Genomic DNA, 21,273 nt, shown 5'->3' with positions numbered 1-21,273 from the left:
CTAGACTTATAATTTAGACCTGTGAATAGCAGGGGTTATGTGAACCAAAGTCTTCCCACAGGGCAATACAGAGCTCTGACTAGGCCAGTAGATCAGTTGTGCTTAAATTTAAAAGCACGGTTTGTGGCTAAGTTGTGAGACCTTAAACACCTTTTCAACCCATATGAATTTCATGGCTGTTACAATCCCCAGCAAAACAGGATTGATAAGGGAAACATAAATGCTGACACAACTTTAACTCTAATGGTATGAACTTCCCAACTAATAGAGTGTTTTATTTCATCCTTCACCAAGCCATTTCAATTAAGTGTTCTCTGATATATAAATTAGACAACACTATGATTTTATTCTTATTTGGCTGTAATGCCTGCATCTGGGGGATAAAAAATCCAAACGTAAGTAATACCAGAGTACTGAACATTTGGTTCATTGAGGCATTAAATGTTGAGTGACCTTCAAAGCTTTTTCATGTGGGAAAATTACACTTTGGTTTCTGTGCACATACATCAAGGGGAAATTAGTTGCTTATCTGGACTTCCTGGTGTAATCATCCAAATTAAATATTTGGCTATGCTTCTTTGGATGATAGCTGTCTTCCTCTTACTGTAATACAGTAGAATATATACTGAAACAGGAACACAGAGCATCTCCTTAGCTGTTGTAAATTGGTGTAGCTTCAGTGAAATAAACACAGATGCACTGATTCCCACCAGCTGAGGATCTGACACAAGAGCCTGAGGAGGAAGGAACTGGTCTTTGCAGTCACAGTTCAACTGTATCACCTATTTCTGCTTTACCATAGGCATCAAGCATCGATACCTCAAAGTCCAATAGAGTTTTGCTATGTTCTATGGAGCAAAAATAATTTTTTTCACAAGGAATTTAGGGGGTGCAGATTAATCTCTCAATATATTCTAATACACACATTTTTCACTGTTGACTGTAAAATAGAAAGAATGACTATACCTGTCTACAGCCATACTCAATTGTAAAGAGTGTTGGCTTCCAAGGCTTAGAGATATTGAGCCATACTAACGTATTAACTCCCAAGCAGAAAATTATTCTCCACTATTTCTGTATCTTGCATGGCCAATGCCATACTCAGCAAATGTGCTCACTGCAGTCTCCATGGGGTGAGTCCTTGACTGATTTGCTGGAGGAAAAGGGGGTCCTTGCCTCCTTGAGGGCAACCCCCGCTACACTACGTACTATAGGGGAAGTGGGGGAGAAGATGTACAGGGAAAAATCAGGAAGCCCATTCTTAGCTTAATAGGACTGGCAACAACAGCTACAACAGGAGGAGCCTGAGCAAAAGTAAAGGCCAAGAGGAGACACCAGATGCCATTATTATTCACCTTGGTTAACACAATGTGGGAAGGTGTGAGGGGGTCAAACTGATGGTCAGAGCAAAGTGGGATTTAGGGTTGATCCAGGAATTGTTCTTTGGGGGACAATTATTTGGTCTGACATGTAGCAGTGTAGGGTAGGCAGGGGGGCTGTGGAGCCTCAAAGGGGTAATCTGACCAGGAGGCCCGTAAATAAAGAGGTGGCTAAATTCATACCTACCTGTCAAGTTCAGGCCAACTGCACCTTTGTTTTCCCTCAGTGGTCCAGCAAGGGTACCAACTCCCAGGCTTCCTGCTCCCTAGCCATTGTCTGTCTTGAGTGGAGATCAGCATCTCTCTCTTCTGACTAGGGTATTTCCAGGCTGCAAAGTTCCCTGGCTTCACTGTGTTTGTTCTCAGCAGAGGCAGGTTCCCCCAAGAATGCTTACTTGCTCTCTTTAGAGGCTGATAACAGAGTGATTGCAAACCTACCTTTTTAAAAAAACAAAACAAAAGCAGTACAGAGAGAACCTTAAAAACAATAAAAGAATCTACACACACATGCTAATAATCTTCCCAGAGATCAAACCAACCCTAAATTGGGCTCTGGCTGGAATAGTCCTTTCAAACCCCACCCAGGGGGGTTTCTTTTGTGATCACTAGTTCATCACTGCTTCAGCACAAAACAAGCACACCCATAACATGTTTTTTTCACCTTTTATGCTGTTCATGGGTCTTTGATCTGGAGTTTCCAGGACCAGGTAATTTTATTAAGATGATGTTGAAGTAAAAGAAAACAGTACAGAAGTTTCTGGTTATCAGGGAATAAGGTACAAATTATCAAGGGGTGCGAAATTCGGTTTAGGAACGGGTGGCGTACGGAATACATAATCTGCAATCTCCCTGATTGGGGGTAAAAGGTTAATGGGTCAAAGTATAGACATTGAGATATGGGGGTATGTTGTTCATATAATGGCTATGTTCAGGTGTGGAGTATAATGAGTGGATAGGATGATGATGGATTTACCGTCATTTGGTGAGATTTAATGTTCAGTGAGTTTAAGTTTCCAGTTCATATGGTCCAATGGAAAAAGTCTCTCGGTCCCTTTTTCATAGTTGATGCACGATGTCGTTCCGGCTCACACCTCCTGGCACTGACAGTAGCCAGTGATGTGTTTGATGTAGATGTCCCTGGACCATTGGATGGTGTCCGAGACCATGAGGCGCCGCATGAGCCGTGCGTAGCGTCGACTGATCCCACAGGTCTGCAGCACACGCTTGTTGCAGGGGTCCCAAGCGCCCAGGGCTCTGACGATCAGGGCATCCATCTGCACCTCGTGGCCCTTTGCTCTCAGGGTGTCGGCCAGGAGGGCGTATTTTTCCAGCTTACAAACTTGGGCTTTGTGGAAAGCCAGGGTCCTGTTCCTGGAGACCATGACATCGACGAGGATGATCTTTTTCTGGGCCTCATCAGTGACTACCATGTCAGGTCGCAACTGGCTGTCAGTCCCGGGAATGGCGCAGTTCACGGTGATCTCCCCCAGGCACGGTACAATGGCATTCACCAGGTGATTCTGGATGGCATTGTGGCACAGCTGCCAGGCTCTGGAGTGGGGCTTTCAGCTGCACAGGATGTGGGGAAGGGTCTCATTGGAGTAGCCGCACTTCCTGCAACGTTTGTCTTGGTTGGAGGGTGCTCTGCCGATCCGCTTCTTTGTCGCGTCATGGAGGGTGTTGGCCACGATGTTCCTTACCATGGCGTCTGGACACGTCAGCAGGTGGAAGGCGTGGGTGATCACCGCAATGTCATACAGATCGCCCATGCGGAGGACGTTGGCACCGTCGTGCCTGTGGGCGATGTAGACCAGCTCGTTTCTGACTCTCTGGGGAAGGAACAGCTACTTCTTCACCAGCTGCCTGACAATCTTGTCTGCCTTGTTGACGGGTACCTTCGCCACGGTGGATCCCCTTAGGACTAATGAGATGTGGGGGATCAGGAAGGTGTTCAGGGCGTTTATCTTCTGCCACGGTGCTAGCAGGGAGGCGGCGATCTTGGCGGCATCCTGCAAGATCTCCTGGATGGTGTCCTCGGGTGTCTGCCAGACACGGAAACCCGTCGGCGTGCCGAGGTGCTGGTACGCCTGCCCCTCTGCCAGGGGGATGATGGGCTCGTCCTGGATCTGGAACCCCGTCGTCTGCACCGAGTCCTTTTTGCTGCTGTCCATGTGGAGAGTTAAGCACTTGTTTGCATTGAAGCGGAGCCCCATTCAGTCGGCAGCTCAACTGGTGGCATCTAGCATACGTTGGAGGCTCTCTGGGTCGTCCGCAGTCAGGACCAGGTCAGCCGTGTAAGCCAGAATGCTCACCCTCTCACCGTGGAGGTTGAAGCCATCTGTGCCATTGGAGATCACTCACAGCAACGGCTCCATGGCGAGGTTTAAGATGATGGGGCTGAGGGGACAGCCCTGCTTAACTCCACTCCGGATTGGGATCTTGGCGGTCTCCCCTTCGACTGAGTGAATGGTGGTGCTGCATCCCTCGTACACCTCTCGGATCACACAAAGGAAGTTCTCTGGCATCCCAAACTCCTGGAGCGTAGCAAAGATGTGGTGGTGGGGCATGGACCCAAAGGCGTTAGCCAGGTCGAGCCACGCTACCGTGCACTGCCTCCGCGCCCTTCTGGAGTTTCCAGGACCAGGTAATTAGTACACCATATGTTTTTCCTCCCCAGGGCATAGTTTCAAAAGGGTGGAGTCAAAGTGGTCATTTGTATTTTCCCTACCTTCAACTACTTCCCAGGAAATTCTCTGCCAAGGTATTGTTCCAAAAAGTCCTTTTAAGTTCCTAATACCTTCCACAGATTGTAAATTCTCTAGGAAGATGACTAGTGCATATATAAAATTCCATAATAACACATTCACAACTGCAATTTTACTATAATTGACCCCAAGGTTACTAAACTTAATTCAATAAGTTCATTAGGATATTGAGTGTCTGTCATAGTAACCAAGGAACTTTGGTGATTCTTCATTGGTGCATATCATATTGAGCATCAGAGTTACTCAGGGAGAATGGGGTATACCTGATAGGGCTCAGGGAGCAGATATAATTTTGTCTGGTATTAAGGAAGGAATCAGTGAATATTTGGGAACTCTGGGGTGGGATGAAGGGGAAGCCAGCCAAGCCTAATTATTGGTGCCTACTTGTGACAGGTGTCCAGTGCATGTGCATATTATGGAAAGGATGCAGTTATTCGATAAAATGGATTGGAAAGGGATTTGAAAGAGTGTCCCAGAAGGGAGCTGATCAAGAAAGTTTGGGGGCTCTTACATCTGTTACAGAAGGGAGCTGACTGCCCTTCCTCCCACCTCCCCAGTCCTGCATGCATACACCCCCACATGGGATCTGAGGAAGTGGGTTTTGGGCTTCTCTATCTGGAACAGTGGAGAGCCAACCCCCCTCCTTTTATAGCCCTCATTCGCCTCATGTAAAGGGAGGCCAGTGGGGGTCCCAGGAGCAGGATAGCTGGGACCAGTTTGGAGAATATATGCAAATGATTAAGGAAGAAGATGACCTGCACTGTGCAACTTATTCCTGGGTACGCCAAGTGAATAAAGTTGGCCTAATTGAACCACATTCATTGCCTACTGTCTGTCTTCTCACATGGCCAGACAAATGAGAGATGCACTCGTAGTCCATCAGTGAAGTCCTATTTCCTACCAGTATCTGGATAAGCAGTCAAACAGATTGCTTGAAGTTTGTCTTGTATACGATTAGGGAAATATATGCAAAGGGGTGAGTATTTCTCATACTGCTTCAGAATGTTGATCAACATTTCAGTCACTGCAACCATAAGAAAAGACACTGACCGTGCATGTGCACGCACACGTGTGCAGTCCAAGTAACACATTAGCTACAAAAAACACACTGAGAACATTCAAAGTCAGCAATAAGGTCTGGTTAATGTTTGGATCACCTCCGGGCTTCCCTCATGTGTGGCCTCCTGAATGTGGACAATAGCAGCAGTGTAATAAGAGCACAGAGGGAGTTCTAGTCTCATTCGTATATTGCTTCAGACGCCGTATTAATTTGATCCTGTGTGGTCTTTGTGATAATATCCATAAGGTGGTGACCATATTAGCTGCATAATTCAGGCTTTGCACCCATTTTTACCACTTGATGAAAGGTCTCACCAGAGTCCAAAAAAAGAAGAAAGATCTTCCACTTCACCAGTTTTGTCAGGATTTACAAACCATCTGTATTTCTGTTGAACTTATTCTTGATTCAGAAAGTAAAATGTCTTGTGTGTCACACTGGATATGTGTGTCGTGTGGGGTTGTTATACCAATAAAATAAAAACCAGCAGGATCTTATTAAAGGGGGAAAGGCAAAATGCCACATTTATTGTGAATACAGAAAGAATCATAGTAAGCAGTTAGTTATAGCTATAACATTCCATTCAATTTCATCTTTATTCACAATTCATTCATACACACACACAGGGGTTCTGCAAGGTTATCATCATAGTTACCAGCTGTCATAAATATAAAGGGAAGGGCAAACCCCTTTGAAATCCCTCCCGGCCAGGGGAAAGCTCCTCTCACCTGTAAAGGGTTAAGAAGCTAAAGGTAACCTCGCTGGCACCTGACCAAAATGACCAATGAGGAGACAAGATACTTTCAAAAGCTGGGAGGAGGGAGAGAAACAAAGGGTCTGTGTGTCTGTCTATATGCTGGTTTCTGCCGGGGATAGACCAGGAATGGAGTCTTAGAACTTTTAGTAAGTAATCTAGCTAGGTATGTGTTAGATTATGATTTCTTTAAATGGCTGAGAAAAGAATTGTGCTGAATAGAATAACTATTTCTGTCTGTGTATCTTTTTTGTAACTTAAGGTTTTGCCTAGAGGGGTTCTCTATGTTTTTGAATCTAATTACCCTGTAAGATATCTACCATCCTGATTTTACAGGGGGGATTTCTTTATTTCTATTTACTTCTATTTTTATTAGAAGTCTTCTTGTAAGAAAACTGAATGCTTTTTCATTGTTCTCAGATCCAAGGGTTTGGGTCTGTGGTCACCTATGCAAATTGGTGAGGCTTTTTATCCAACATTTCCCAGGAAAGGGGGGGTGCAAGTGTTGGGAGGATTGTTCATTGTTCTTAAGATCCAAGGGACTGGGTCTGTAGTCACCTAGGCAAATTGGTGAGGCTTTTTACCAAACCTTGTCCAGGAAGTGGGGTGCAAGGTTTTGGGAAGTATTTTGGGGGGAAAGACGCGTCCAAACAGCTCTTCCCCAGTAACCAGTATTAATTTGGTGGTGGTCGCGGCCAATCCAAGGACAACGGGTGGAATATTTTGTACCTTGGGGAAGTTTTGACCTAAGCTGGTAAAGATAAGCTTAGGAGGTTTTTCATGCAGGTCCCCACATCTGTACCCTAGAGTTCAGAGTGAGGGAGGAACCTTGACACCAGCCTTAGAGTTGCTCGTGCCAAGTCACTGGCCAGGTGGCCTGGACACGAGGAGGGAGCAGGGCCTTGTCAGATGCTCATCTGATGCTCCAGGAAGTTGGTTTGCAGAATCAGACCCCAAAGTTCTCAGTTTCTACAGTCCATTTTTATAGGAATTTATTCCTATACCAGTCTATGGGAATTGCTTCATCATGCTGTTGCTGAATCAATCAGCAGATGTCATATTCCTGATGGCTCCGTGTTGCCAGATGTTATCTTGTTCTTCAGTTCTCCCATCCTTGAGACTGTTGGGTAGATTCCAGTCTGCCCTCCGGGGTCCTCTGGTTGTTTCCACTTGATGCCTTCTTTGGCTGATGGATACTGGATTCTTAGGCTGGCACTTCCCTGATCATTCATTTATTATCCACACCAAGCATCCATCCACATACATCCTCTATCTCTATTTTAATCACGATTGTTAACAAAGTGAGATAAATACAACAAAAGGGCGGGGAGTCTCTGTGTGCTGTTTCTGTTTTTACAAAGTATTGCTTTGAGAGCAGACTCTGTTTAGGATGTACTAACACAATTAGCAGCCAAAAACCAAGAGACCTCCCTCTTAATTCGTAATACCCTGGAATTTAAACTATGGGGAATCAAACTCATTTGTGATTTTAATACAGAACTTCTTTAATATGATCCAACAGGGTGGGGACATATACTTCAGTGGTCAGAATGAGGCACTGTAGTGGGAGAACTGTTTTCTGCTATACCTTGAACCTATTTACTTACACACACACACACACACACATTGAGACAAACTATCAAACTGAGGTTAAGTTCAGACCTCCATCATGTTCATGCAGCAGAAGTAATATATTTGTTACTATTTTTACCACTAATGTTGTTCTGCTGTGTCAGGGTGAGGGGAGCAGTATGGACTGTCCAGTCAGGTCAATCCATGATCCTTACCTGCCATAGGGCTCTAGTCAGTGAGTGGACCATCCACTCCAATGTGGGGTATTTGGAGACGGTCTTGAAGTGTACAGGACAGGAAGGTGACCTAGTATCTGTGGAATGGCTTTGCGGTTGCTCTTTCCTCTAAGGGAGGATTCCATTCCCTGGAATACCTGCAAAACCTCTCTTTACACAACCCATTTCAGGATAAAGATTCAGCAGGATTTAACACTATGTAAACAATAACACATTCCAGATCTCTGAATGTGTCACAGAGGAAACTACTGGGTGTTGAGTTCTTCTGAAAGACTAGCCTTTATTTAGGTGCCTAAATGGAAGCTGAGGTCTTCTGAAAATCTGATCCCAATGATGAGTGCTGGCCTTCAGTTCTTTTGAAAATCTGATCAGAATATATACCTCATTTCTGTGACACATTGGAGAAGTGCTGATGGACTCAATGGTGGGAATGAATTATTGCACACACAGTGTTCTCTTACAATTAAATTAGACGTGTGTGTAAAAACATTAACCATATAGCTATTTATATTCATTTTAATGTTCATCAACCATGACCTCTTCCCCTGGGATGGATGTAAAGTGTGTTGAGGACTAAGTTGCTATGCTGGTTCTACACCTTTCAGGAGTTCCTGGCTGGCTGGCTTTCTATCCTTATCCACCACTGGAGCAGTGCATGGGGGTTGGATTGGAGCTGAGAATCTGGTCCACTATTTTAGTGGCAAAACAATGGTATCACAGCCAACACAGACCTTCCATAAATTTTGTCCACAACTAATATGTACTTGTGACTACCAGTATACACTGTTTTAAGGTCTGATTTTGTGCCATTTGGTTCATATGCTAAAATCACAAGCGGCTTTACTAAAAGGCTGAAGAGATAATCCTAGAAATGTAGAGTTAGAAGGTACCTCAAGAAGTCATCTAGTCTGTTTTCCCATCTAACTCTCCCAATGCTGATATAGAATTATACCTAGACAAACACCTGTCAGATCATTTAACCTGTCTTAAACCTTAAATGAAGGGGATTCCAGAGCCTCCCCTGGTAACCTGTTCTATTGCTTAACTATTCTTATAGCTAGAATTTTCTTCCTGAAATCCCACTGAAATCTTACTGCAAATTACTACCCTCAGAGTGGACACGGAGAACAATTGATCACTACTTCTTTGACAACCTTTTACATATTTGAAGACTTATCGTGTCTGCTATCTGATTTATCTTTTTTCAACAGAACCATTGATAACTACTCTTTTGAGTATGATTTTTTCAACCAGTTGTGCACCCAGTTCCAATCAGCTGAGCACCCATAATGGAACAAAAGCATCTTGTTGCTAGCTGTATCTGCTCAAAGGACTGTCAGCCAGTATTTAAATCACACATGTTTATTATAGGCCTATTAAGGTTGCCTGGCACTTCCTATTATAAGAACCTGTCTTTGGTGGCTTATAACTTTGCCAAATTTTAGCTGATTGTGCATATAAAATATCAGCCTAATGTCTGCATCAGGTTCAATCATTTTGAAAAATTTCAGGCATTATGGTTTGACCACTTCTGAGAATGAGAACAGTGAATAATACATTGTTTTGCCCACATTAAAATTCTGGTGACCTTTTCTTTGAGATGCTCTAGTAGCCCCATGCTTTGGAGCAGGGAGTCAAAATTTGGCAAGGGGTAGTCTTTGTCAGGGATGTGCAAATCCACCTAAATTTGACTCCGTTATGAGCCTTTGAAAAATCACAGGTCTCACTTACTCAATAGAGACTTGCTTGAGCTTCTTAGCTAAAATCCCTGAAGATTCCATTGGCACTACACATGCTCCCAGCTAGGGCAGAGCAAAGCTTTCCTGGCAGCTACAGCTCCGGGGTGCTTTAGGCTCTGCGAGGGCCATGCTCCAGAACTGAGAGCAGGGTAGTTTCCTTTCTTCTTCTGTCAGGGTATATGTCAAGGCTGATTCCCTACTCTGGCACTTTGAGTGCAAAAGGTGGGGGCCCTGAAAGATTCTAAAAATTAATACTGGCCACTCTAGGCTTGTATTAAACTCCCAAGGTTACAGCTTCTCTCTGACCTTGGATGGGTAGATGCTGCCACCAAGTGCAAAAACACCCCTTTTGACCCAGGAAGGCGCACTTGAGAATTCCTCCCTGTGGAGTACCCTCAAGCTCTTTCACCCCTCCCCTACTCTCCCCCCGGGGTAGAGCTGAGAGAGGGAAAAAAAGGAAATCAGCTGTTGCCACCAGCTAATTAAACAACATGCACAAACCAATTAGGATACAAAAAACCCCAATCCTGTTCTTAAACGTAATTTTTATTAAAAACAAAGAAATACATCTGGAACTTAGGCTATTGTTAGATTTAAAAAGAGCAAATATAATAATTAAGCATCAATAATGGTTTTTTTGAGGTCCAGTTTAAAGGTTACAAGCAAAACAAAAGCACCTGAGTTAGCGCAGAGGAGTCCACAAGCCATAAAGAAATAAGAGATAAACCTAATCACGTCATCTTAGACATTCCCATATCTACTTACATATCTGGGGGTTTCAAATAAGTAGTTTCTATGTATGATCTGATGGTTTTTCTTGCATGGTTTAAAGCTTCTTACAGCACAGTTCAGCCCTGTTCCTGCTGTGTGTCTTCTCTCTCTCCAGAGAACAACAACAGACAGACAAAGGGAAAGTTTTTTCCCAATTTTAAAAAGTTCTAGCCCTCCTATTTCCTCTTTTGGTCAGGTGCCCACTCCCTTCCTTTTACCTATGGGCTTTTGTAACCCTTTACTGGTAAAGCAAGTAGAGCACAGCTACTAACAGGGATCTTATGGGAACTGGCTGGCTGGGTGTCCATAAAAGGTAGCTCCCCCCCTTCATTTATCACAATATGTCTATGCTGCAACCCCCTTTTCTTTCTCTCCCCCTCAAAAAAGCCCCCCACAGCAGTGGGTCTCAGAGCCCAGGTCAACTGACTTGGGCTTGTGTTACGAGGTTAAAAATAGCATGTAAAATTTCCACTTGTGCTGCAGCCTGAGCTCTGAGACCCTCCCTCCCTAACTGGGTTTCATAGCCTGGTTCAAGGCTAAGTAGGAATGGCTAATGGCTATTTTTAGCCCCATTGTGTTAACCTGGGCTCTGAGACTCACTGTCTTCTCACCCAAACCCCCTCAGTGTGGACATACCCTCAATGATCTCCCTGCTAGTGCTGAAGCACGTGCTGCATCATTTGAATGCAGGCCAGAGAGTAAAACTTGGGGAGTGGGTGGGAATAGGCAGAAGAAGCTGTACCCTGTCTCATTTGTTGCAAAAATTGAAAGGCCTCCAGTGAATGAGGCAGGGGATTCAGAAAGAGAAGAAGGCCTCATACTTAAGGCAGTTCAATGATGCCCTAGGAAATTGAATTCCATCCCTGCCTCAGCCACATAGTTCCTTTATGCTGTGTTCTTGTAACCCTGATGGTCCCAGGCAATGTTCCCTCTAATTTTTGACAGGCTGTGTGCACAAAAAATTTCTTCTGTGCAAATTGTTGTGCTTCTGTGCAAATTTTTGTGCGCACGGTGTTTTGCCATGTGCGCGGGGTATAGGATCTGTGTGCGCACGCACACAGCTTAGAGGGAACAGTGGTCCCAGGATATTAGAGAGACAAGGTGGGTGAGGTAATATCTTTTATTGGACCAACTTCTGTTGGTGAGAGAGACAAGCTTTTGAGTTGACACAGAGCTCGTCTTGAGGTCTGAGAAACAAAGGCTATGTCTACATCAGCACTTTTGTCAGTGTAAGTTGTCAGTCAAGGGACGTGTTTTTCACACACCTGACCGACAAAAGTTTTACTGACAGAAGTTTCACGAACAAAAGCACCAGTGTGGACAGCGCTATGTTGGTGGGAGATGCTACTGCCGCTCACTGCGGGTGGTTTAATTACGCCGGCAGGAGAGCTCTCTCCTGTCCGCTTAGAAGCAGCTACATGGGAGACATTACAGCAGCGCAGCTGTGCTGCAGTAGGGTCTGTAGTGTAGACATAGCCTAACTAGTATCACTGCTAAATACAAGATTTGAACAGATTGTTTAATGTGAGTTGTTAACACATATTTCAGGGGACCATTCAAGGTGAAGTGGCCCATTAACACCCCTCCAGTCATAAGGCGCAAAGGAAGAGTGGAATGGAAAGCAGCTGGGGGGAGTTGTAAATCGGTTACTTATTACGGTTTATTACAACAAATCCAATGCCTCTCTTCAGTCCATGATTTTTAGTGTCTAGAAAAGTTATGAATTTAAGCTCCCAGGCTTGTCTTTTGAATGTGTTGTGCAGGTTTCCTTTGAGAGTGAGAATTGTAGATATAGAGTTCAGAGTAGCAGCCGTGTTAGTCTGTATTCGCGAAAAGAAAAGGAGTACTTGTGGTACCTTAGAGACTAATGCTCAAATAAATTGGTTAGTCTCTAAGGTGCCATAAGTACTTCTTTTCTTTTTGCAGGTATAGAGTGATTGTTTTGTGAAAAATGTTCACTCACAGATGATTTTGTCTTATTTTCCTGTGTGAATTCATTAGAGAGCATAGTGTTTACCTGGTTTCAGACACATAGTTGATAATGGAGCATTTAGTGCAATGGATGGGGTATACCACATGTTGTGATAGTCATGTGTAGGACCTAGGGATCTTGAAAAGTGTTGTGGGGGGTGTTGATCATTGTAGCACTGCAGTTTTTGTATCTGTTCTGGCAGGGTCTGGTCTGCTTTGTGTTGGTGTCCTGGTCTATGAGGAGCTTGTTTCTGATGTTGAGCTAGGTGTCTTATTTCCCCCCCCCCTTTATTTTTTGAAGGCCAGAAGTGGGGGTTTAGAAAAGATTTATTTCAGGATGGGATCCCCATCGAGTATGGCTTGAAGTTTTTTGGGGATCCAGTGTGGGGTGGTAGGTGACAACCCTTGAAATGTGTTAACTACTTATGCTGAACAATCTGTTCAAATCTTATATTTAGTAGTAACTCTTTGTTAGTTTTCCAGACCTGAAGAAGAGCTTGGTTGAAGCTCAAAAGCCTGTTTGTCTCTCACCAACAGAAGTTGGACCAACGCATGGGGTTGCATCCCTGACCACCTTGACTCCTGTCCTCTATGACTTTATTTAATTCTTATTTGAACCCTGCTATAGTTTGGTCTTCACAAAATCCCCTGGTAACAAGTTCCACAGGCTGACTGTGCACTGTGTGAGGAAATACTTCCTTTTGGTTGTTTTAAACCTGCTACCTATTAATTTCATTGGGTGACCCCTATTTCTTGTGTTATGTGAATGTGGTAAATAACACTTCCTTATTCGCTTTCTCTACCCTATTCATGATTTTATAGGTCTCTATCATATCCTCTTTTTTTTCCAAGCTGAAAAGTCCCAGTACTTTAAATCTCTCCTCATACAGAAGCTGTTCCATACCCGTACTCATTTTTGTTGCCCTTTTCTGTACCTTTTCCAATTCTAATATATCTTTTTTTGAGACGGGATAACCAGAATTGCATGCAGTATTCAAGGTGTGGGAATACCTTTCCTGTCTAATGCCAAGCCAATCATTTAAACCAAATTTTTGTGGGTGGTCACTAATTGTGTGCTCTTCATTTTCTGGGTGCCTGCCTTGAGACCCTGGTGCTTGAACTACAGAAATACTGAGTGCTCACAGCTGCAAGTGCAGTCAGTGGGAGTGATGCTCTGATGCTATATAAGGGTAAGTAACTGGAAAAAATCCAGTCAGTCATCTCAATCAGGCACTCAAAATTACTGGATACTTTTTACCTTAATATCTCTGTTGCTCAATTCCTCTCCTGTTATCATCATCCTAATTTTACCTATCTCAGAGGAGCGCTTTGAAAATAAATTCATTGACATGTGTGAAGAACTCAAATAGTAGAGTGATGAAAGACCTAGAAAAGCCATGAAGAAATTAATACGTCTGTCTTCAGAGCAGGGTTTGAATAGTGTGCAGCAAATAAGGCATAGGGCCATACATTGAACAATGAGAAGAAAACACAATATTGAATAGCTGTTCATTAATTGAGCACTGAAAGAGCCAGGTGTTCCGTGGAAAAAAAATAGGATGTGATTATGTCATTAACAACTATCATAATGCATATGCACAAAGGGACTAAATTAAAGTTGCACAGACAACCTTAATTCTGACATTTCCTAACTTGGGTGCTTGACTTCACAACCTTAATGTTCTTTTAACATAGTTGTGTGTGTGTGTGTGTGTATAGAGAGAGCGTATACAGAAAAGTATGTGTGTATAATTTTAGACAGTTATTTTTAATTTTCTGCTTTAGTTTGCTGCCAAACTAAGTTATTTTTGCATATTTTACATCTGTTTTTATACCTACATGTTAGACTTCGACATGGAAAATCAACACTGACATTTTCTTCTATACAGGCACAAAATCTTAAGTGGGGGGGGGGAAACAAAGTTACTGCATCACCTACTTTGCCATGCAAAGAAACTCTAAAGCTGATGATGGAGACAATGACAAACAAATTCACAGCCCTGAAGTAATAAACAAGTTACTGTGCTTTGCTTTGACCTATAGGTATCAATTACACATTAAAGATAAATAGCCATTACCAACCAGCTGGCAAAACATCTGTGAGACAGACATCAATTTCAGTAGAACTGAAGATGTAAATCAGTCCTGTAGCTTGATTTCTGATGCCTTTCAAATCAGCTGGGATGCTTCTGATAAAGCACTGGATTATTTTCACTGATATCACCTATTGAATCTAAGTATAACCCGTTTAAAAGAAGCTCTTTGCCCTTGCTTGGATTATCAAAAATAATATGGCACATAAAGATTTTGCTTTTTGTCAGCAGTGAGTGAATAGGTTAATGATGGGTCTTACTACAGATAACTTCTTATTCAATTCCTCTTTATTTCAGGTCGATAATGTTAGTTTGCCAAAAGAAAAGATGCAGAGATCTAAAGGTCTGCTTACTAAATTTAGAAAGTGCTTTAAATATAGAATGGAGAAAACACACACTGATGTCAGATCACACAGCTTTAGGTGTCCACAGAGCTGAAAGGATTAATAGTGCTTTTGCTGTATGTATGTTACTTCATTGAATGCAACTTGGATCTATAACACAAAACAAAAATGGATATCCTGCATACCATACATGCATGATCAAGGAAAGTACAGTAAGATTTAGTGAAAAGAAAAGGAGTACTTGTGGCACCTTAGAGACTAACCAATTTATTTGAGCATGAGCTTTCGTGAGCTACAGCTCACTTCATCGGATGCATACCGTGGAAACTGCAGCAGACTTTATATACACACAGAGATCATGAAACAATACCTCCTCCCACCCCACTGTCCTGCTGGTAATAGCTTATCTAAAGTGATCATCAAGTTGGGCCATTTCCAGCACAAATCCAGGTTTTCTCACCCTCCGCCCCCCCCCCCACACAAACTCACTCTCCTGCTGGTAATAGCCCATCCAAAGTGACAACTCTCTACACAATGTGCATGATAATCAAGATGGGCCATTTCCAGCACAAATCCAGGTTTTCTCACCCTCCGCCCCCCCCCCCACACAAACTCACTCTCCTGCTGGTAATAGCCCATCCAAAGTGACAACTCTCTACACAATGTGCATGATAATCAAGGTGGGCCATGTCCAGCACAAATCCAGGCTTTCTCACCCCCCCCCCTTTTTTTTTTCAAGGTAGCCTATTTCCCCTTGTTTTTTCCTACCCCCCCCCCCCAGATGTTCTGGTTAAACTTGGATTTAAACTTGGAGAGTGGTTAGTTTGGATGAGCTATTGCCAGCAGGAGAGTGAGTTTGTGTGTGTGTGTGTGTGTGTGTCCCCGGGAAAAAAAGGGTGGGGGTGAGAGAGCCTGGATTTGTGCTGGACATGGCCCACCTTGATTACCATGCACATTGTAGGGAGAGTGGTCACTTTGGATGAGCTATTACCAGCAGGAGAGTGAGTTTGTGTGTGTATGGGGGTGAGGGGGGGAGAAAACCTGGATTTGTGCTGGAAATGGCCCACCTTGATGATCACTTTAGATAAGCTATTACCAGCAGGACAGTGGGGTGGGAGGAGGTATTGTTTCATGATCTCTGTGTGTATATAAAGTCTGCTGCAGTTTCCACGGTATGCATCCGATGAAGTGAGCTGTAGCTCACGAAACCTCATGCTCAAATAAATTGGTTAGTCTCTAAGGTGCCACAAGTACTCCTTTTCTTTTTGCGAATACAGACTAACATGGCTGTTACTCTGAAACCTAAGATTTAGTGAAAATCAGTGCTCTGCCTAGTAACATGAGAACATGACAGACTCTGCAAGCAGTAGAATCCACATTCAGTTTTCAGTTTATGTAATTGCTCCTTGTAGGTGATTATTTAATAGGCATCGTATGTCTCCTTTCTCGCTTTTTTTTTTCCTGTACAACATGGCAACATGAGAAATTAATGAAATCAAGTTAGCTATACTTAGTTTTTGGACAGCAAGTGTAAAATTAACGAGGAGTCCTTGTGGCACCTTAGAGACTAACAAATTTATCTGGACATAAGCTTTCTTGGGCTAAGACCCACTTCATCAGATGCATCGAGTGAAAAATACAGTAAACAGTATATATATTACAGCACATGAAAAGATGGGAGTTGCCTTACCAAGTGGGCAGTCAGTGCTAACAAGGCCACTTCAACCAAGGTGGAAGTGACCTATTCTTAACAGTTGACAAGAAGGGCTGAATATCAACAGAGGGCAAATTACTTTTTGTAGTCACCCAGCCACTCCCAGTCTTTATTCAGGCAAGTTTACAAATTGTTACACCTGACCGACTACCTTGTCAACAGAAACACGCCAAACTTGCTTGGTGCAATTACTTTGAGCATTCCCAATTTTTACACACACATGCTGCTTTCTTAATGGCTGATGGATCCCAACAATCGGAGTTAATGACAGCTGAATAACCAGTATTTTAAGGGGAATTTGGATTGAAACAATTTCATTTTCATCCCATCTATAACAGATTAGGAACACAACTCACTTTGGCATAGGATGGGGTCAGGGACAAAGATCGTGGGGATTATGAGCATATTTTCACAGTACATCTTGTTTGATGTACTTTTTGGCTTTAAAGGGGAAAACTAACATCTTCTAATTCATGAGTAGCTATTTTTTTCAGGATTTTTCATTTTTTATGTTCTTCTTGAGACACAGGTATTCATAGAAATCACCCAGGCAGGCATTATTTTTTCTTTTTTTTTAATGGAGCATAATCCAACAGGATACTTGTGCTCCCATTGCCAATGCAGGAAAGCCTAGTAGATTTATAGGGTCTGAGGGAGTCACCACTCAGAAAGGCTGGGACCAGATCTCCAAAAATGTTTGCAGTTATTAGGCCATCTTATTGCAACTAATTATCCCCCAGGTTTTTCAGAAAATTTCAGAGCAATAATTATAACCCTTGCCAGAACAAATGCCTGCTATGATCATTCTACCCAAATATTAATATTTTTAAAGCTCTTCAGGTTTGGAACAGTCAGTTCAGTTTTCCACCTTCTGCCTGCCACCCCCTTTAAGTCTCTGACATGCTTTCTGCCTATTTACCAGAAAGACAAGGTGGGTGGGGTAACACCTTTTATTGGATCAACTTCTGTTGGTAGAAGAGGCAAGCTTTTGACTGCCAGAGCTTTTTAATTTTTTTTTTTTTTTTTTTTTTTGCCTGTCAGCAGCTCAAAAGTTTGCTTCTCCCACCTTGTCTCTCTAATTTCATAGGCCTACTATGGCTACAATGCTGAAAACAACAGTGAAAGATATCATCCTAATTTACCAAGCAATTTTATGATTTTACAAATTTTTAAGTGGCTTTTTCCCTACTTATTTTATTTTTCTTATTGTACAGAATTGTTCATTTTGGCTCTCTTTACGTTTATATGGTAGATACCGGTTTTCCTGCTTCTCCATCTGGCTGCTTTGTTCTTTGAGAGCCTAATCTAGAGCTAGATCATGAGATCACTGTATGCCCAGAGTAAAGGCCAGAGTGTTAATTTGCCACTGTTGGAGCAGCCCCGGAAGGGAGTCTGGCTCCGAGTTGATTAAATCTCCCTTCTGGTTCCCCCCTGCTGGTCTGGGGAGGGAGTAAACCGCTTTAGGTCTATATACCCACCACAACTCACACTGCCTGATGTGCCAAGATCAGCTATACAGCCCTGTGTAGTGGTGGGACAGAAAGTTAAGGCCAGTTCTGCCCCCTCCAGTCCATTTGTGGCAGGGGGGATAAGAAATAACAGCTTGACACAGCCTACTTCAACTGCCATACTGCTACCCAGGGTGCCTGTACCCCTTTACATCCCTGCATTGCCATTGTCCAGAGTTGCCTATATTGCCATAGTCCATCTTAGGTTATATTAAAGCAAAATTACAGAAAGGCTTCATGATAACTTGTTGGGGATGTGTGTAGGTTATGGCCTAGCCCTATATGGAGGCCCAAGGAGGGAAGCAGAGAAAAAACAAGAAAATATCTTCACCTTTCACCCCTGGGCAGAGACCTAGCATATTCTAGAGCCTTATCCTGTTGGTGAATGAGGACTCGGGATCCACTGCTAGAACCTGATTCTGATTACAAGTACACCAGTGAAAGTCAGGTGTAAATTCTGAGAGGACAATGGAGTTGCAAGGGTGAAAATCAGAAGCTTTTGTAACACAATAATCAGTGAAGCATGCTGTCTGTTGTAAAGTGGGAGTAGGATTATGAAGGTGATTTTCATGGGCTTTAAAGAACTGTGAGGCCATAGTAAAGCAATGAAAAATTATAATATAATTTATGTGGGGAGCGTATACACTCACACCCTGAGATAGATTTGCATGCAATTTGAAAAGCATCCAGAAGTCCAGAGAGTTGGCCTATTATTTATCTTATATTACTGTAGCACCTAAGAGCCCCAGTCAGGAACCAGGACCCCCATTGTGCTAGGCCCTGTAAAAATACAGAACAAAGACTGTCCCTGCTCCAAAGAAATTTATTTCTGTATCAGACAAGAGAAATAGATGTATACAAAGGGAGATTACAAGGAAACAATGAGACAATATTGGTCAGTATGACAGGCAGTGGTCTCAGCATGCTAGCAGCCTGACAGTAACCTAACAATCTGAACTTCTGGAGTCCACAGAATTGAGCTGGAAATCTCATAAGATCGGGCTTTCTCATGAAACCTGATTTGTTTTTTCTGATCCTTGGCATGTCACTTCTCTGATATATTTTGACACTTCCAGTTCCAACCCATTTGAAAAAGAGAGGAGGACAAACAAATAATCTCCAAAGTGCTAAAAGTACACCAAGGCTTCGATGAAATGAGAGAGGGGGAAAGTGTTATAGTGCGTTTTTTTAAAAAGCCAGTTTTCTATTTATAGTATGATATTATGCTCCTGTTTCTGAGCTATGTAAAGTAGCTTGGTATGACTTTTTCCCTTTTGGTTCTGGTTCCCTCCACATTACTCACCAATACATCATTCCTGGATTTTATAGACACAGTAAAAACAGATAAAAGTAAGTGCATTTTTTTTTAAATGAGCGATCACCTGAGTGCCTCCCTCTTCTTGTCCTACTCAGTGATGCCACTGAAATTAATGAATGCCCTGTCTTCCCACAGTACTGCAGCATACAGTACATAGCAAAGTCTCTTAATGGGTCAGACCTAGAGAGTTCACAACTCAATGCACTCAGGCAATGCTCCCCTCATACTAATTGTACCCAATCCAATAAGATTTGTACAGACTCTAAATCATTTAGGCTTGTTAAAATGCCACTGTTAAGGTTCTTTGTGCCATTTTTCAGGGTGTAGCTGTTTCATGCTGAGATGTGCTCTAGAAATGAAGAAAGGAGGGGGAGGAAGGAAAAAAAATACTTCCTTGTAGAATGAACTATATTTCTGACTCATTTCTGTATCAAAAAGCCAACAGTGTTGTTCTGAGTGAGTGCTTCATTGAAATACCCTTGAAATTGAAGGGTTGTTTTGTTTGACAGCTCCCATACTGCCACACTTATAAAGAGAGAGGCATAATACTGATTCATAAACAAGCAGCTATTATACAGTGTATATATTGTTGTTGTTTCAGTAGGTCATTCTGGAGGCTCTCCTCACCCATAGTATTTTCCTGGAAACCTTCTTTCTGATTTTTCTGTGCATCACAATTGCCGTTCGATTGCTTTACTATCCTTTATGATTAAATATTAATGCATGATATTCTCCTCTTGACTTTTTAGTTTTTCCTGTGTAACTGTTACTTCTGGCTAGGGGCAAATAAATCCAGCTCCTCTTCATCTAGTTTACTACGGTCTCACATCCGCATCTCTAAAACAGCAAGTTATGGCGTGGGGCTGTACAGCAACCTTGAACGGAGTGAAACTCCATTACCTTCTCGGTGTGCATTCTGTGATTACTGTAGGTTAGGGTTCAAGTGCATTAGCAGAGAATACGGGGAGTTAGCAGCCTAACGGCAAGACATTTCCAGCACTTTTCCCCCTTTTTTGCTCATTCAAATCGCCTGAGGGACAGACACTGTTACAGTTTCATCAGACTGAAGTTGATTAAATGTCACATATGCTGGGTATTATCAACTACCAGGCTATTTTAAAATGTGCTAGCTACATAACCTTTGTGAATTACATTTAACATACTATGAAACGTAATCACTGTCACATGTTAACCAGGGCATTAAAGGACCTAAAAGGTCATTCAGTGAATTTAAATTTCTTTCACATTGCAAATGTAGGGTGGTTTAGATTTCTGATTCCTTTTATTTAGCATGAGTGCTAAAATCATTCCACTGGCAGTACAGTTTGTGATCATGCCTCCAATAAATCTGTCTAAAATAAGATGGTGAAATTGCAGTCCAAAGGGAACATGGATATCCCTGATGTTTTAAAATATAATACTTTCAAAATTATTTATTGGAGAGTGGCATCCTAAATATTTCTGGGTAGGTGGTTCTGCTAGTGTTGGGATATAGAGTGCATCTATTCTACAACCTTTTTTTTTTCCTAATATTTTACATTAGATAAAATAGATCAAAACTCTACCAGTCGAGAAGAGAATAGTCTGTGCCTGGCAGTGTAAATGTTAAAGATACAGCATCAAGGATGTTTATACTCCTAATTGACATACTTTTTAAAATCCATGTAATTTTATACATATTAGGTTTTTATTAAAGGGAGGGGGCTGCAGCCTCGCACATAGGAGCACCCCTATAATAACCACCTAGAATTCATGTTCAATGGGGAAAAAATAAACTGTTTCAGTAACAGATTTTACTTCTGAGTCTCCACAGGGCTATTATGAGGGATGGGAGAACTGGATCGAATAGGTTCTTATTCTATCTCAGTCTTGCAAATATGCTGTAAATCACTGTGAGGGCCATACTGGTTTTGTCTGGCACAAGGAGCCTGCCTCCCAGCATTGTGCCTTTGCACAGGATACAGTCACTATAAATATATAATGTGGGTGGTATGAAAATGCATCTCCATACTAGGAACAGTGGAGTACCAGCTTCCTTAAAGGGGAAAGGGT

At 42.5% G+C, this 21,273-nt stretch overlaps 1 long non-coding RNA gene across 12 annotated transcripts in view; it reads left to right on the top strand.

Moving 5' to 3' along the window:
* LOC140911533 (uncharacterized) overlaps positions 1 to 21,273 on the top strand; it is a 402,088-nt gene that overhangs the window by 54,515 nt on the left and 326,300 nt on the right. For 2 of the 12 annotated variants that reach the window (XR_012159030.1, XR_012159023.1), the window contains exon 1: positions 5,938 to 6,104. The exons of the other annotated variants lie outside the window; for them this stretch is intronic. This is a non-coding gene — a long non-coding RNA (uncharacterized lncRNA). Of the gene's footprint in view, positions 1 to 5,937; positions 6,105 to 21,273 lie in introns of those variants that run through there. 12 annotated transcript variants of the gene reach the window in all.

The sequence above is a fragment of the Lepidochelys kempii genome, chromosome 5 (genome assembly GCF_965140265.1).
Source record: "Lepidochelys kempii isolate rLepKem1 chromosome 5, rLepKem1.hap2, whole genome shotgun sequence".
NCBI classification, from domain to species: Eukaryota; Metazoa; Chordata; order Testudines; family Cheloniidae; genus Lepidochelys; species Lepidochelys kempii.
Note: the sequence above shows the minus strand (reverse complement) of the source record. Positions and strands in the feature narration are given on the sequence as shown.